At 33.0% G+C, this 15,274-nt stretch overlaps 2 protein-coding genes across 4 annotated transcripts in view; one reads left to right on the plus strand and one right to left on the minus strand.

Annotated features, from left to right (window-relative positions):
• The window catches only part of msi (RNA-binding protein musashi), a 631,163-nt gene that overhangs the window by 556,771 nt on the left and 59,118 nt on the right, over positions 1-15,274 (plus strand). The window contains exon 3 of one of the 3 annotated variants that reach the window (XM_074140663.1): positions 10,252-10,664. The exons of the other annotated variants lie outside the window; for them this stretch is intronic. The gene's annotated coding sequence lies outside the window, so the exon portion shown is untranslated. The remainder of the gene's footprint in view (positions 1-10,251; positions 10,665-15,274) is intronic. 3 annotated transcript variants of the gene reach the window in all.
• Positions 1-15,274, minus strand: part of LOC141460544 (uncharacterized) — a 147,073-nt gene that overhangs the window by 44,062 nt on the left and 87,737 nt on the right. The window lies entirely within an intron of this gene.

A 15,274-nucleotide genomic window follows, 5' to 3' on the forward strand; every position in this document is an offset into this window, starting at 1 on the left:
AGCATACTCTACCACCGGCGGTTTACACACTGAGCGTGTTCACTCACTCATTTTATGTTTCCCTCTCTCTTGTACTGTAGCTATTCAGTGTGACGACCACACGAGAGGAACAGGTAAAATGACGCCATACTTGCCAGCTTCCCACTCATCATCACGTTTATCATGAGTGCTGTGTCTCTCTTTACTGCATACACACGAGAGAATCTACCCTTTTTTTTTTTGCTGTTGATGAGAGTAAACAGTACGAACTGCTTATGCTCTGGCAATAATTACTTAACCGAGTTCACACTAAAGAATAAAAAATAAATAATAAATAACCCACAATTTGAGGCAGATTGTTTCAAAAACAAAAAACAAAACAAGATGGCGCTGGATGTCCGCGAATAGAGGCAGGAAATCTTGCTATCGAATTATTATTATCGAATAATCTCGAACGATTATTAAAATTGCGAATAATCTCCTGAGACATCGATTATTACATTGTGATTGATAATTCTTTTTGAGACCAATTTATTTTTTTTTTAACTATTTTTACTTTATCAGCACAAACAACAGAAAAAAAAAAAACATCCTCTGCTAGCTGTCTAGGTCTAGGCCAGTCATGGCGAATCTATGACCCGCGGGGTCAGACATTGACCCGCGCAAGCTTTTTCACTGACCCACAATATTGCTAGGCAAACATTTGTTTGTTTACGCGGGTTGATTTAGATTTTCTAATTATGTGCGATAATTTATATTCTATCTGTATTTTTTTCAATCACGCATTGACACAAAAGCAATTTGAATGCTACAGTTCTAAAACGCAAATAATGACAAATGCTTTTGTTGTATTTGAAATAAAGCAAAAATGTATAATTTTACTCATATTTTGTTTGTTAAAAAAATCGACAACCCAAAGCAAATAACCATATTTAGATTATTCTTCAGGTTCAGGTTTTGTTCAGTTATGTTTGATAGATAGATAGATAGATAGAAAACATACTTTATTATCATATTTACAAAAAAATAAAAATAGCCCATTTGAATTTTATGAATACTGACATGAATAACAATCGTCTGTCAGGAAATTGTGGCTAACATTTTAAAGAAAAAACATTTTCTAAGCTTATAATACTATAAATAAATAGAAATCTTTTCAATTTAAGGAATAGGAATCGGGCTTTAAAGGATAATAATAATCAAAGCTACATCCAAGGCATGGGTTGGTAATAATATTTAATAATCAGTAATGTTTGTAAAAAGAGACTTCCATAGCACTTGTTTCGTCCCGTTTTACCCGTTAAGCCAACTGAATTTTAAAAATGTTTAGTTTTGAAAATATTCAGTTTAAAATTTTTAAACTTAATTCTTGTGCAAATGGGCATTAGTGACCCAAGAGCTAGTGCTAAACAAAAAATATATACAAAATTTGACCCACGTCTCAAAAAGGTTCGCCATCCCTGGTCTAGGCAATGGAGCAAGGAAGTTTATGCACAAATCATTTTTCTGCTTTGATGATCTTATTATACCAGTAGAAGACCTCGATGAATATTTAACTGCACACAGTTCTGTGAAAATCAATTCAAGAATAAAGGTAATGGATTTCCTGTACTGACAATCAAAGTAGAGAGAATCGAGCAAAGGGCTAAGGGCATACAGAAACAAAGCTAATTATTAGCATTATCGTTTAACTAGTAATAATTATTAGCCAATCAGAATAATTCTACAAATTCCCCTTTAACTTCCATCTAGCGCTAAGCTACATTTGTAATAACATTAATACTAAATCACCAACTTAGTTAATTGTAATTTATGCATTTTAAATAATCAATTAATTCGGTTTAGGCTCGGTATATCAGTAGCTAATACTGTATATATTGTTTTTAATACAGCATTATGGTTTCTAAATTAGCCTTGACTTTGTCCTTTTTGTCTGCTACCTGTAATCAAGAAATATATTCTTTCTTGTATCTCTTTAAAATTTTATGAACTCCTGATGTTTAAAAGGCCCGTTTTACTTGTTAAAGATTTAACAAAGCGTTAAATAAATCTGAATCCAGCTAATCTCAACATTGGATATTGCGTTTTGTTCGAAGTTTCCTTAATTTTTATTAATAAACAAATCATATTGTTCATTATTTTTGGTAACTGATTCATTGTTTCAATTGGATGAACAAATAAATGCTAATTTCAGTCATATTTTGAATATTTTTATATATTGAGCTGAGCTTTCGACCTAGGGACTAGGGTCATCTTCTAGTCCATGAGCAGTAAAGACAGAAGACATACCATCCCTTTAATGATGTAAAATATTGCATTGCCAATTAGCCTTGAAGATGACCTGCGAGGTGTGGCTATTAAATAACCAGACTATTGCTGTAAAACATTTGATTTTAAATTTAAACATATTTAGTTATTATCACCTTCAATATACACCCCTCCCCTACCCCTACAACGCTCCATGCGAATTTACCATTGTTCGAAAACAGTGCTGGAAGTCTTTTTCTGTGAGCTCCTGCATGACGCGTGCCGCTTTTTCTTACACAGCTTCAACGGATTGAAATCGTGTTCCTTTTAATGCAGATTTGACTTTGGGGGTACAGACAAAAGTCATATCGGGCCAGGTCAGGCGAATAAGGCGGATGGCCTTAAAATGGGTTGTTGTACTTGGCTAAAAACGTCTTAACAGACAGGCTCGTTGTCTTGATCTCGAACCCGTGACTAGTTCTTTCACAAATCGGGTCGTTTTTTTCATTACTTTTTCACGGAGTTGAGCAAGCACCTCACGGTAGAAATGTTGACTAATTATAATCAATGTTTTCATCCCTTTTGGACGTAGAAGGGCCACCCGGGCGGTCATCATATCCGACGTCTTCTCGGCCATCTTGGAAACGCTTGAACCACTCAAAAACTTGCGCACGTGATTAACATTCATCTCCATAAACTTCTTTTAATAAAAGATAAGTTTCAGTAGCGGTTTTACCCAGTTTCATATGAAATTTCACAATTCGTTGCTCTACTACACTTGTAGTATCATATTTTAGGCAAAACGAAACTAACACCTCTTACACAACCGACGGTTCCGGTCAAACAGATTTCTCTACTAACACTTGAGGCGCTGCAATCGAAAGAGAAGGCTGCACAGCTGTCGGATAGTTAGGATTTGGCGCATGCATAGTTCTTCTGTAGCAGCATCAGTCTCGTTATTTAATAGCCACACCTCGTAGTCCCTAGTCGAATGCTCGGCTCAATAAAATAATAAAAAAAATACGAAATATGACTGAAATTAGCAGTTATTTTTTTCATCCTATTTAAATAAAACTTGTTTTTTAAGGAAATTATATTTAAATTAAATTTAATATCAAACTCTTCGGGGCAGAAAAATTTGTGTTCTGTATTTCTGAAAGCGGCAGAAATTTTGCTTGATTTGTGAAAGACATTTACAGAGGAGTTACTTATTTAAAAGGTTATTTTAGAACATTAGAATTTCCAGTCTTTGAAAAATCAATACATTACTTTGGGAATCCATTTAAACTGTTTAGAATTGTTGTTGTGGAACGCTGGCATTAGTGAACGTTCTAGCGTTGTTTATTGGCGCGTTAAACGTTTCTACATTTTGCTATGTGTGTGCATGTATATTTATGTGAAAATGGCGGGGTAAGAGAATGCCCAGAAGAATGAGGTAAAAAGAGAAATGTTGAAGAGAATGTGGCAAAGATCTTTTCAAAAAGCACGCTCTGAGCTCTCCAATGAAGAGAACTGTTTCAGGAGCCTGCGAACAACGCTCTTTCTATAGCATTTCCACCTTTTATTATTATTATTTTCCACTGAAGAGTGTTGTTCATACTTTTATATAATCCACCTGTCATATTTTTCTTCTTTTAAAAAATCCATTTCCAATATATATTTACTTCTTTGCTAAGATATTCTTTTCACTCTCTCTCCATCACCGCCATTAATAGCTTTGCACTTCATAACTCTCTCATATTTTTCATTTTTTAATATTTTTTTACTTTCTATTTATTGTTATTTTTTCATCAAAGTTCTTTTGTTTAAAAAGCACTTTATAGAGTTCTCTGCCGTTGATTTTCTTCCTTTAATTTTTTCACAGTATATATTTTTTTTAATTTCTCTTCCACAAGATGACCTTTATATCCACGTTTATTTATTTTATTTCTCTTTATTTAAAACTTTATTCTTTTTAAAATTTAAAATAATTTGTTCTTGAAGCTCCAAGAATGGATTTGTTTTTGCCTCCGGGAGGTTATAATTTAACTTTGTTCCAAGAAGAAATATTGCTTTCTGTAAAGCTTGGATTGCCAAGATTGGATTTAAAAGCGAAGATTGATTTTTCAACTAGTTTCATCAATTTTCTTACACTTATACAACTATGAGAAAGCTGCAACAGATTCGAGAATACTTAAAATTCCAAAATTTTGTCACTATGTATGCTTCCCTTAATCTAGTCAGGGAAAGAAATCATGGAGAATTCGCAAAAAAAACTTTTGGACTGGTAAAACTAGAATTTTCTGGTTTTAAAATTGTTGTTCGTGTGATAATCACGATATCGCTTTTTACTTTTCTGTAAACATCTAAAGGCATTCGAAGTTGATTCTTCAAACCGTTATACCCTTTTCAAAGCAATTTATCTCGGAAAGAAGTAGAGAAGAACTGTTGGTATTGCTGGAAGCTGAAGAACAAACCCACCTTAACCTGCCCAAACATTTTGCAAGCGTTCGTTTGCTCAGAGAACGCGTACTTACGGTACGATGTTCCGGATAGAAGATGCGTTTCAATGCTGGCAAATAATTATGAAAATAGCTACGTTATTATTTTGAGTAGACTGGGCTCCTGTAGTCTAATAGTAGGGCATAAGTGTCTTAGGAATAAAAAAACAAATAGCCTAATCTGGCTAATAGAAATAAATCATTCACAACTTAGAACTCAAACAAAATTGAGAGAACCTTTATCTAAATATTAAATAAAGGGTAAATGATAGTAATAGAACATACTTTTCACTAAATTAAACAGAAATATATAATTTTAAAGAATAACTTAAGATGCTGCTGAAATGGCCAGCTTGGAGTTGGTAGAGATGAAAATAGAGACGAGTTGGAGAAAAGTGGTGTCGAAGATAAACAGGTAGAGAGTTCTAAATTGAAGTGACAAGAATTTGTCATTGGCTGAACGTCTTTTGGGAAGGAATGTAAAGATGGAAGAGACAAGAGCGGGTATGACGTGAATTAAAATGAAGAAATTGAAAGAAATATAATAAGTCTTCGGGATTTCTTGGACTAGAAAAGCTGCCAGTAAGAAGTGATGGCGGTATGTTGGGAAAGAGCTATTTTGAAGATGTGTTTGACTGGGTGATTTTAACAAATGAGACATCAAAAGTTACGAATTTAGTTCTCACATTTCCCTGTTAATTTATCATTAAAGCAGCTGATAAATTATTTGAAATAATCAACCAACGGTTTTTGGGTAAAGACATGGGCACTCTTAAGAGTACTACCAAAAGGAAGACAAAGCGGGGAAATCAGGAGAATTTGAAGAACCATGAAACAGAACTAGGTACATCTCTACCAACATTCGTGATAAAAGTACTTTATTGAAGACTTGATGGTACTATAAGTAGAAGGAAAACTTTGGTGAATTATCCAAACGAATGGATCGTTTATGAGATAAGATAGTTGCACTTTATGTTGGCTCTTCAAAAAGGATTTCCAAAGCATGCTGTTTCTCCATTAAAACATTTATTACAATTATTATTTAGTTCTTTATAGATCGAAGAAAAAAGATTCCCAAATTTTAAGCGTAAAACTCAACAAGAATTTAAAAGCCATTCATTTTTCTTAAGTTAGAGAAGTAAAATGGAATTTATTTTTACAGAAAACCATTTGGCCTTTAAAGTAATTTACTTGGTAATTTTCATAAATACAATTTTCTTATTTTATGACCAGATTTTCATTAAATAATATTTAAGGAAATGTACTAAAAAAGGAATCTCGCGTCTTTCTCTCCGCCATATTTCCATTATTAAATTTTCAGGAGCAAAAACATTCCGAGTATGTTGGCAAGATTGTAATATATTTGGATTATAAATTCAATTTGCTAAAAGGAAAATTATAAAAAAATATATATTGTCGTTTACATTCTTTGGTACTGATTGCAGAAAGAGAAATTATATCTTTAGCAAATTTGCAGAAATGGGAACATAAATTCTTTTAATTCTTCACGATAATTCTTTTACATAAAATGATTCGCAGTATACTTGTTTCTTGTTCTTTACTAAACTGTATATTCAAAATGAAGACTATTTTATTTTTATTAAGCGAACAAAAAAAATCTTTATAATTTGTTCAAATGATTATTTATTGCAATCTGTGTAAGTTATGTATCATACTACAATTTGGTTATTATATAGAAAATACGTGGTCCTAAGTGTCATATCTGATGAGCTTGTGAAGAGGACTATCCTGGTTTGATCTCGGGAATATCTCCTTTTAAAGCGGCTTGGTGGGTTGTCCAAATGGGACTCACAAGTGGAGCTGTAGGACTAGGATTATTGGATAGATTAGTGTGGAAGCTGAGGATATTGGATTAATTCTGAGATAAACGGAATCTTATGGAAGGTATCATTGGAAACTTATTAGGGAATTCTTTTGGAAAAGACTGTATACCTAAGATTTGATAGAGATCTCTGAATCTCCGCTGTTCGGCTCCTTTATGTCCATATTGTTTGCAAAAATCTTTAGTAAATAGTTTTGTTTGTTCACGGTAGAATTTGGTCCAATAAGAAGGTCTCAGTTGATTGTATCTTCTGCCCAATTCTTGTCTTTTTCAGTCGGGTATGTATACGTATTCCAAGTTAGTCCACTATCCAGTCAGGTTGAATACCGTGTTGCAGACTTGGTTGAATGAAGGAAAGCCAGGATTAGTTGTCGATAAAATTAGGCAAAAGCCTATACTTTACTATTAACATTTTTTATAAAAAAAAAAAAATTAAAAGTAGCTACCACAAGATTCGAACTGGGGATCTTCCCCTAACAAATCTATGCTTCGTAACCTCTATACTAATACCTACCGATAGGTGGTTTTATCGTTTTTGTGTTGTAATTTGTTCATGTTAAGTTTAAACCACCAATGCGAGCACTATTGAAGGAGGTCCTGCGTACTTCAAGAGTATTCAAAGAGATCTGCCTGCGAGGTTTAGTGGTTTCACCCGCATAATAATATTAGAGAGTAGAGGGGATGTGTTTCCTGTATAAACGGATTGCAGGATACAGGTTGGATTTACTATGCCAGGCTGGGATACACTGAAAATAAATGTGAAAACTGAGAGAACCTCATTGCTACAGCCCTCAAATCCCATGAAGAAAAAACCCTTGTAATGTATCATGTTAGGTCGTTCGTAACCTTATCAACTGTGAACCGATTTCCACTAATATCTTATGGATTCCTGTAACTTCATATATTTTGTTTTTTACAAGAATTTCGTAGTCCTCAATAAAGCTATTGAATTTTGACTTTAGATTTAAATGTCGTTTTGTTTTTAAAAGATATCTCCTCAGTCTAGTTTGACTTGAACAACTTTCTTTGCACTTAACTTTGGATCTTAACGGTCTATGTTCTTGGATACTGAGATCTTGTTTGGTTATATGCAACTGTATCTTTATTTTACTCTTCTTGATCTTTCATCAACAAATCTTGATCATTCTTCTTCTATACCCCAAACCCAACTTTTTTCGGAGTGCAAACTCTTAAATTTGCCCAGAACCGTTAAATGCACCACCCCATTTCTTACACTACCCAACTTAAATAAATCCAAATGCTGGTCCAGATATTTAAACATCTGTTTTCTCTTGATCAGTAACTGTTTTTTTTTTCCTTTTCTAGACCATAATTCCTTCTAATAAGATCTTTATTCACCAACAATTTAGTTTCACTTCCATTCTTTTAACTCGACTAGCAGGTTTTAAACTAGGCGAAGCACAAATTTCTGTATCCAACAGATTATGATGTATGACTTAGCACTGATATTATTTTGTTTTGTTTTTTGCAACGATTTCGCCTTGTCAATTTTTCTATATTTCTTTCGGTTTTTGAATAAGTATTTTGCTAGGCGCTCTGAGCTTTTTTCAACGCACTAACGACCTCTAGTCAGTGTTAACTCTGGTTACAAATAACAGATACAGATCTTTAAAAGCTCCTAGGAAGATGGAGAGAGGAATAAACAAATTTAATGCACTATTAACTTACAGAATTGAAAACAGATCAACCGTTTAGACAAATTTCCAAATATAGAACAACTTGTATATAATTTCCGTAGAAATTGTTGGAACAGTTTTATTGTTAGCACAAATCAGAGATTGTTTCTATCTTATTTTATTGTTTTTTTACAAATTATGGATTCAAAATTTGGGGAGGAATCGGTCCAAATAAAAAAAAAAAAACTCGTCTTTTTGCCAACATTTCGACAAATACATTGTCTTCTTCAGGGCGTGACTATGCTGGTTGGTTGTGTTACAGAAAACTGTTTCCTGAGTTTTCTTCTGTCTTCTGAAAATAGATTTTCTGTAACACAACCAACCAGCATAGCCACGCCCTGAAGAAGGCAATATATTTGTCCGAAACGTTGGCAAAAAGACGAGTTTTTTTTTTTATTTGACCGATTCCTCGCCAATTTTGAATCCTTAATTGAATAATTTACGGTTACGAAACCTACACTGCCGGTCAAAAGTTTAGGACCACCTCATTTTTTTGAGAATATTCGATATATTTTGGAATAAATAACACAAATTAACATTGTTTTTCAACAATGAAGCTTTAATATATGTTAACAGAAGTACACAGTTCAATATACGAGGGGCACTATTTATATTTTGAGCCTAATAATAAAAAAACAGTAATTTGTCATTGAAAATGACTTTATTGTTTTTCAAAATATTCTCCTTTATGATCTATACACTTCTGCATGCATTCGAACCCACTTGTCAAAGCATTTTTTCCATTCCGCTTGAATGCATCAACGGCTTCTTCTACAGACGAAAATCGTTGTCCACGTAATTTATTCTGACGTTCGGAAATAAAAAGAAGTCATTTGGTGCCAAATCAGGACTGTATGATTCGATTTTTTGAGTGCTCAAATAGTCGGCTGTTAGACGAGATGTGTGACAGCTGGCATTGTCTTGATGAAGAATGATCCGACAGCGCTTGTTTATTTTCCTTATTTCGTCGAAGACTTCCAGCAAACTGAATGGTTGTGTACCATTCAGAATTGATCATTCTACGTTCCTCTAAAGGACTGTTGCCACATGACCAGTTTTTCCGAAAAAACAGGCGACCATTTGTTTCGAAGTGCTTCGAGCGCGAACAACTTTTGTTGGATTTGGTTCATCTTGAAACACCCATACAGTCGACTGCTGTTTAGTTTCCGGCTCCATACGCATATATCCATGATTCGTCACCTGTTACAATCTTATACACGTCTTTTGAAGCACCGCCATTGAACGTATGCCTACCGTAAGTGTAATTAGGGTTTTGAGTGATTAAAACTTATTAATTAATATAAATAACAGGTGGTCTTAAACTTTTGAGCGGCAGTGTATATATTCATATAGGTTCATATAGGTAGTAATCAAAGTGAAATTGATTTTGAAATGAATTAAAAACAACCTTAAGTGTTGTTTAGGTCAGTGTGTAGTTTAGTGTACAATCTATCCCCCGTTGTTCATTAAATGTTTACATAATTTAGCGAATTTTAGCACCAGTAGAAAGTCGATGTAGCGAATTGGTAATCAACATATTTTTTTTTTTTTTTAATCTCTTTTGGATCTAATTATTCTTATATTTTCGAACGATTTCAGGTCGGATAATGGCGGTTAGAAAAGAGAAAAAATGGAGGACTAAAATAATATTTTTTTTAAAAAAAATGGCTGAATATTCAAATTGGAAGAATTGTGGTGACGTTTAATATTTTTTAATACAAATTTTTAATTAAAAAGTTGCAATAAAAAGATTTTATCTTGCGCATGACTAAAATTTTACAAATACACACAGTTAATTTTTGGTTTTCTTCTTTTTCGTTTTCGTTTTTATGGTTTATTATTTTTAGTATAATTTTAATATATAGAGTAGACAATAGATATGAATTGTCAACATAAAATATGTTTTATGTAAAAACTAAGGGTCTAAAGGCGGTCTAAATGGCCACCTTTAATTTAATTTTTAAATGTGTTTTTTTTTTGTTTTCACTTTTGACTGTTTTTAAAGCGTTTTAAGTCACTTTGTGAACATCAACACCAACTACCAAAGATTCAACCCATCAGTTCGGTTTGGTCAAGAGGAGTCAAAGCAAATCATGACGCTCTTTCTCTGCAATTCTCTTTAAAAAAAAAAAAAATGAAAAGAACAAAAAGACATCTTTGGACAAAGAAAAAATGGAAGACAAGAATTCATCCTGCTACGAAGCGAGTAAACAACCACAGCGCAGTCAGTCCGGATGTATTGGGACACCATGTAGCTACAACACTAAAGCCAAAAATGGGGAACTAAGGAGAGAGTTGATAATAAATTTATAAAAAGAAAACAGATAACAACAAATTGAAAAGATGATTTGCAATTCATTAGTAAGGGCACAAGTAAGAACAGCCATTAGTGAAATGAGGAAAGATCAGACAGGCAAGGTAAAAAACTAAGTGTAAGCATAGAAAAAAAAAACAAATAATAAGTAAAAAAAATATTATTTATTCACAAGTGTAAAAAAATGATTTTGAAAATACTTGGCAAGAAAATCCCCGTCGTAGAAAGTATATCTTAGTTGATCGTTACTTAATAAAAATTATAATTAGGCCCTTCAGTTTTGTCTCTTTTTTGTTGTAATTTAGTTTTTATTCTTTAATGAAAACAACATAAAGTAAATAAAAAATATATATTAATTTATTGTTTTTGTATTAATATATTTAGAATTTGGTGAATACAAACAAAAATACGAGGGTCGTTTGAAAAGTCCGTGCAAAGTCAGAGAGATAGCACCACTGGCGAGTATCGAGGTTATGTTTAGTTAGTAGCATCTCTTGGAAGAACACACACCAAGTTTCAGCCAGATCGGTCTATTTCTTTGTGTTTGGCATTCGTTTGAATCGAGGAAGTCGAGTGATTTTCAAAAAAATGGACGAAAAAGAATTTCGTGTGTTGATTAAACACTACTTTATGAAAGGCAAAGAGAAGCTTGATAAACATTATGGTGACTCTGCACCTTCGATTAGAACAGTCTATAAGTGGTTTCAAAATTTTCGGAGTGGCCATATGGGCACAAGTGACGCTGAACGTACTGGACGCCAGAAATCATTGATAAAATCCATGATATGGTGATGGATGACAGTAGAGTGAAGGTGCGTGAGATTGCTAGTGCTGTGGGCATCTCGACTGAACGGGTACATAATATTTTGCATCAACATTTGGACATGACAAAGCTATCCGCAAGATGGGTGCCGCGATTGCTTACGCTTGACCAAAAACGAAATCGTGTGAAGTGTTGCAAGGACGGTTTGCAGCTGTTCCAGAAGAATCCGCAAGACTTTAAGCGTCGTTTCGTCACTGTGGATGAAACATGGATACATCACTACATTCCTGAGACCAAAGAACAATCTAAACAATGGGTTACCAAGGGGGAATCTGCGCCAAAAAAAGGCGAAGACCGTTCCTTCGGCCGGAAAGATTATGGCGACTGTCTTTTGGGATTCGCAAGGAATAATCCTCATCGACTATCTGGAAAGGGGTAAAACTATTACAGGTGCATATTATTCATCGTTATTGGACCGTTTGAAAACCGAGCTGCAAGAAAAACGCCCACGATTGGCCCACAAAAAAAGTCCTTTTCCATCACGACAACGCACCAGCTCACACCTCAGCAGTTGTGGTCGCAAAATTAATGGAAATAGGGTTCCAACTCGTTTCACATCCCCCCCTATTCTCCAGACTTGGCTCCCTCGGACTACTATTTGTTCCCCAATATGAAGAAATGGCTGGCGGGAAAAAGATTTTATTCAAACGAGGAGGTGATTGTAGAAACGAATAGCTATTTTTCAGACTTGGACCAATCCTATTTTTCGGAAGGGATCAACAAACTAGAGCAGCGTTGGACGAAGTGTATAAGCCTAAAGGAGACTATGTTGAAAAATAAAAAAGGTTTATCCCAAAAAATTAAGTAGTTTTTATTTTTGCACGGACTTTTCAAACGACGCTCGTAGTGGTTCAAAAACAAAGAACAATAAAGCGCATAGAATCGAATGTTCTTTATTTTAGAATCCATTTTGTTTTGTTTAATTTTTTGATTTCATTTTAGTTTTAGAACTTTTTGTCATTTTAATTTCCTGTTTCCTGTTTTTCTTTTTTAGTGTGGAAAATAATTTTTAAAATAAATTATTTCTTTTGGGTTTAGCATGAAATCAATAGTTAATATTCCCAATTTTGTGTTTTTTTCCCCCCTTGGTATTTATCTTATTTTTTGGTACTTGAGGCTGGATAGATTACAAATAGTTGCCTACTGACACTGTAAGTGGTAAGTGGTCAAAGATATAGAAAGGTCTACCTAAACACGTGTGATATCGAGGAATGCCGGAAGGTCTCAATAGGGACATGAAACCAGAACCTGCGAACACAATCTAAGTATGGCACGAAGTGAACCTGATTCTGGTTCCGAGAAAAATGTAATAAAGAATCGTTTTTCGCCCCCTTTAATTAGGGAGTTTTAAAAATGGAACGCTCTAAAAAAGTCTTCTCAAATGATTCAGTGATTCTTACTGGGTATGGTTCCTTTTTTGATAAAATTTGGGTGGGAGGCAATTCGTGCAAGAATTGGCCATGAGAAATCTTTGAAACATGTCCTCCATTTTTATTTATCTTGTCTGCGATTACCTGAACATAGGAGGTTAATTAAAAGAATGGGTCTTACGCAGTTTAGTTTTTTTTTATATATATAGCCTTACGAGATATTCTAAAATTTTGATAAAATCGAAATGTAAGGATGGTGGCGATCACGTAGAATTGGGATTGATTTAGATGGGGAGATGTTGGCTTATAAGCTATTTTGAAGGCAAATTTTGGCATTTTGGGCAGTTTATTTGGAGCCACCTAAGAACTTTTGCTAGTTATTACTCAGCAGATTGTAAGCGAAGCTTTGGAACGCAACAACCAAATAAATAACCCAAAAAACCCACTAAACAATGAGACAAACAGCAACTGAATATTCGTAGCTAGCTTCCATTAACCGCTGAACGAGTCAAGTAAATGATATTTATGCTTTTGCTGTTAGCTCGTTAAGGCCTTAATGATCAAATTATGTTTCGTTACAGTATTCGGGCAAAACCGCAATTAGTTACATTTCGCTGATACGAGAACCTCATAGGATTGTGGTCAATAAATAGAATTTGTCCTCATTTCAATTACAACATAATTGTTCGTGCAAACTATTGTTTATCAAAGCCTCAATTTACATCTGGGATTTTCATTTTGGTTTTCCTGGTTCAAATTTATTTTCTTCGACTCCTTTTTCCCGTTTTTTCTTAAAATCATTAGTAACTTTGTTTACAGTAGTTGGGTGGGATTATTTCTTTTACTTCCGTTAAGACAGTATTGATTCCTTTGTTATTAACTAATTGACCAATACCTAAGGTTACTTTGTAGAGACGCATGAGGTCGTCGCTAAATTTAATTTCTTTATTTGTAGATTCAAAACATTATATTCGTTCTATACTTAATATTTAGTATTAATTTACAGGTAAAGAAAACTCTATATTGTAATATTATTACTACAAAATTACAAACACTCAAATATATACATATAGTAATTAATGTGTAATACAGTTGTATAATCTATGTTTTATTAGTGTTTTAGTTAGTGTTTTAATTAAGGCCATAAAAATATCATTAAAATGAAAGAAATCTATCTTTACTAAGAATGTAAAGTCTATTTTCCGTCTGTACCTATTGTTTTCCTAAATTAAAAATGTATTGTGTATATTTTTAGTAATTATACAGGACTATATTATTATTAATTTTAATAATATTTTTAATTAGGTTTAGATTTTATGGAAAACTTAGTTTGAACTTACTTTATGAAGAAACAGCTCCCAGAAAAGTTTAAACTTAAAATACACTGAAAACTTATTAAAAGTAAAAGTAAAGTAATGCTTGTTTTTTTCAGGCGGGGCTTTACGTCCCAACTACCAAATTAGGTGTTGTGGGCCAGAGGCGGCCAACAAACATACTTTACTATAAATTTCTCATATTAAACATAAAATAAAATCCAAGGCCTAAGACTGGGGAAATTGAATCCAGTAAACAAACTATCTTAGCTTTGCGGGCATTGCTTATAACCGCTCAGAGCCAGTAAACGTTTTTCTATTAAATATGACCCTTAAGGCACCCTTCAAGCTTAGACACTCCGTCTTTGGGCCAAACCATTTTTGGGGCATTATAATATATTTTCAGTGTATTTTTGGTTAGTTTTTAATTAATTTTTGGAGCTACATTAGTGTATCTATCTATTCCATAGTTTTTTTTTTTCATTTTTATAAAAATACCCAGTTTTTTGATTTACTATTATTATTTCATTTTATTTTTAGAGTAAAATTCTTAACAAGTTTTGTTTTTAAATATATGTAACTTGTAACAAAGTTATTATTATACTAAAAAAACAAAAATATTCAATAACATATTATAGTAAGCATGAGTAGCAAATCAAGAAATACGATATTAATTGGAAAAAACCACTGAATATCTATCCAAAATCTATTGCCCTTTAGTTATAACCCTTTTTAACAAAATTCATATGTCTTCCGCCCTTATCATTGTAAAACAAAACATAGACTTATAATTTAGACATTTTTAATTAGATTGAGTGTTTTTTTTATACTTATTTAGTGAAAATGTTTTCTTTAATTACAGTAATTAAGGTAATTATTTTTATTTTTACATAATTTTATTACCTTTGGAAGGTAAAATTTTTTAGAAGGGTTACTTCCTTTTTTTTCACGAACATATTTACTAATTAGTTTAAGAACGAGTATTTTTTTTTGAGTAGAATTAATTTTTTTGTAAAGAAGGGCCGTATATTACAGTATAAAGTTTAGACAATTTTAGAGTATTTTTTCCTTTTAAATGAATTAAATTTTATCACCAAAAAAATCTGTCCACTGTTTTTATAATTTAAAAAAAAAAGAAGTAGTTTTTATTTTTTAATACGTCGGACCTATCTAACAATTTATTGTTCATGAAACATAATTTGTTGTTC

The sequence above is a fragment of the Rhodnius prolixus genome, unplaced genomic scaffold (genome assembly GCF_049639745.1).
Source record: "Rhodnius prolixus isolate KJV_2025 unplaced genomic scaffold, Rpr scaffold_6, whole genome shotgun sequence".
Lineage (NCBI taxonomy): Eukaryota > Metazoa > Arthropoda > Insecta > Hemiptera > Reduviidae > Rhodnius > Rhodnius prolixus.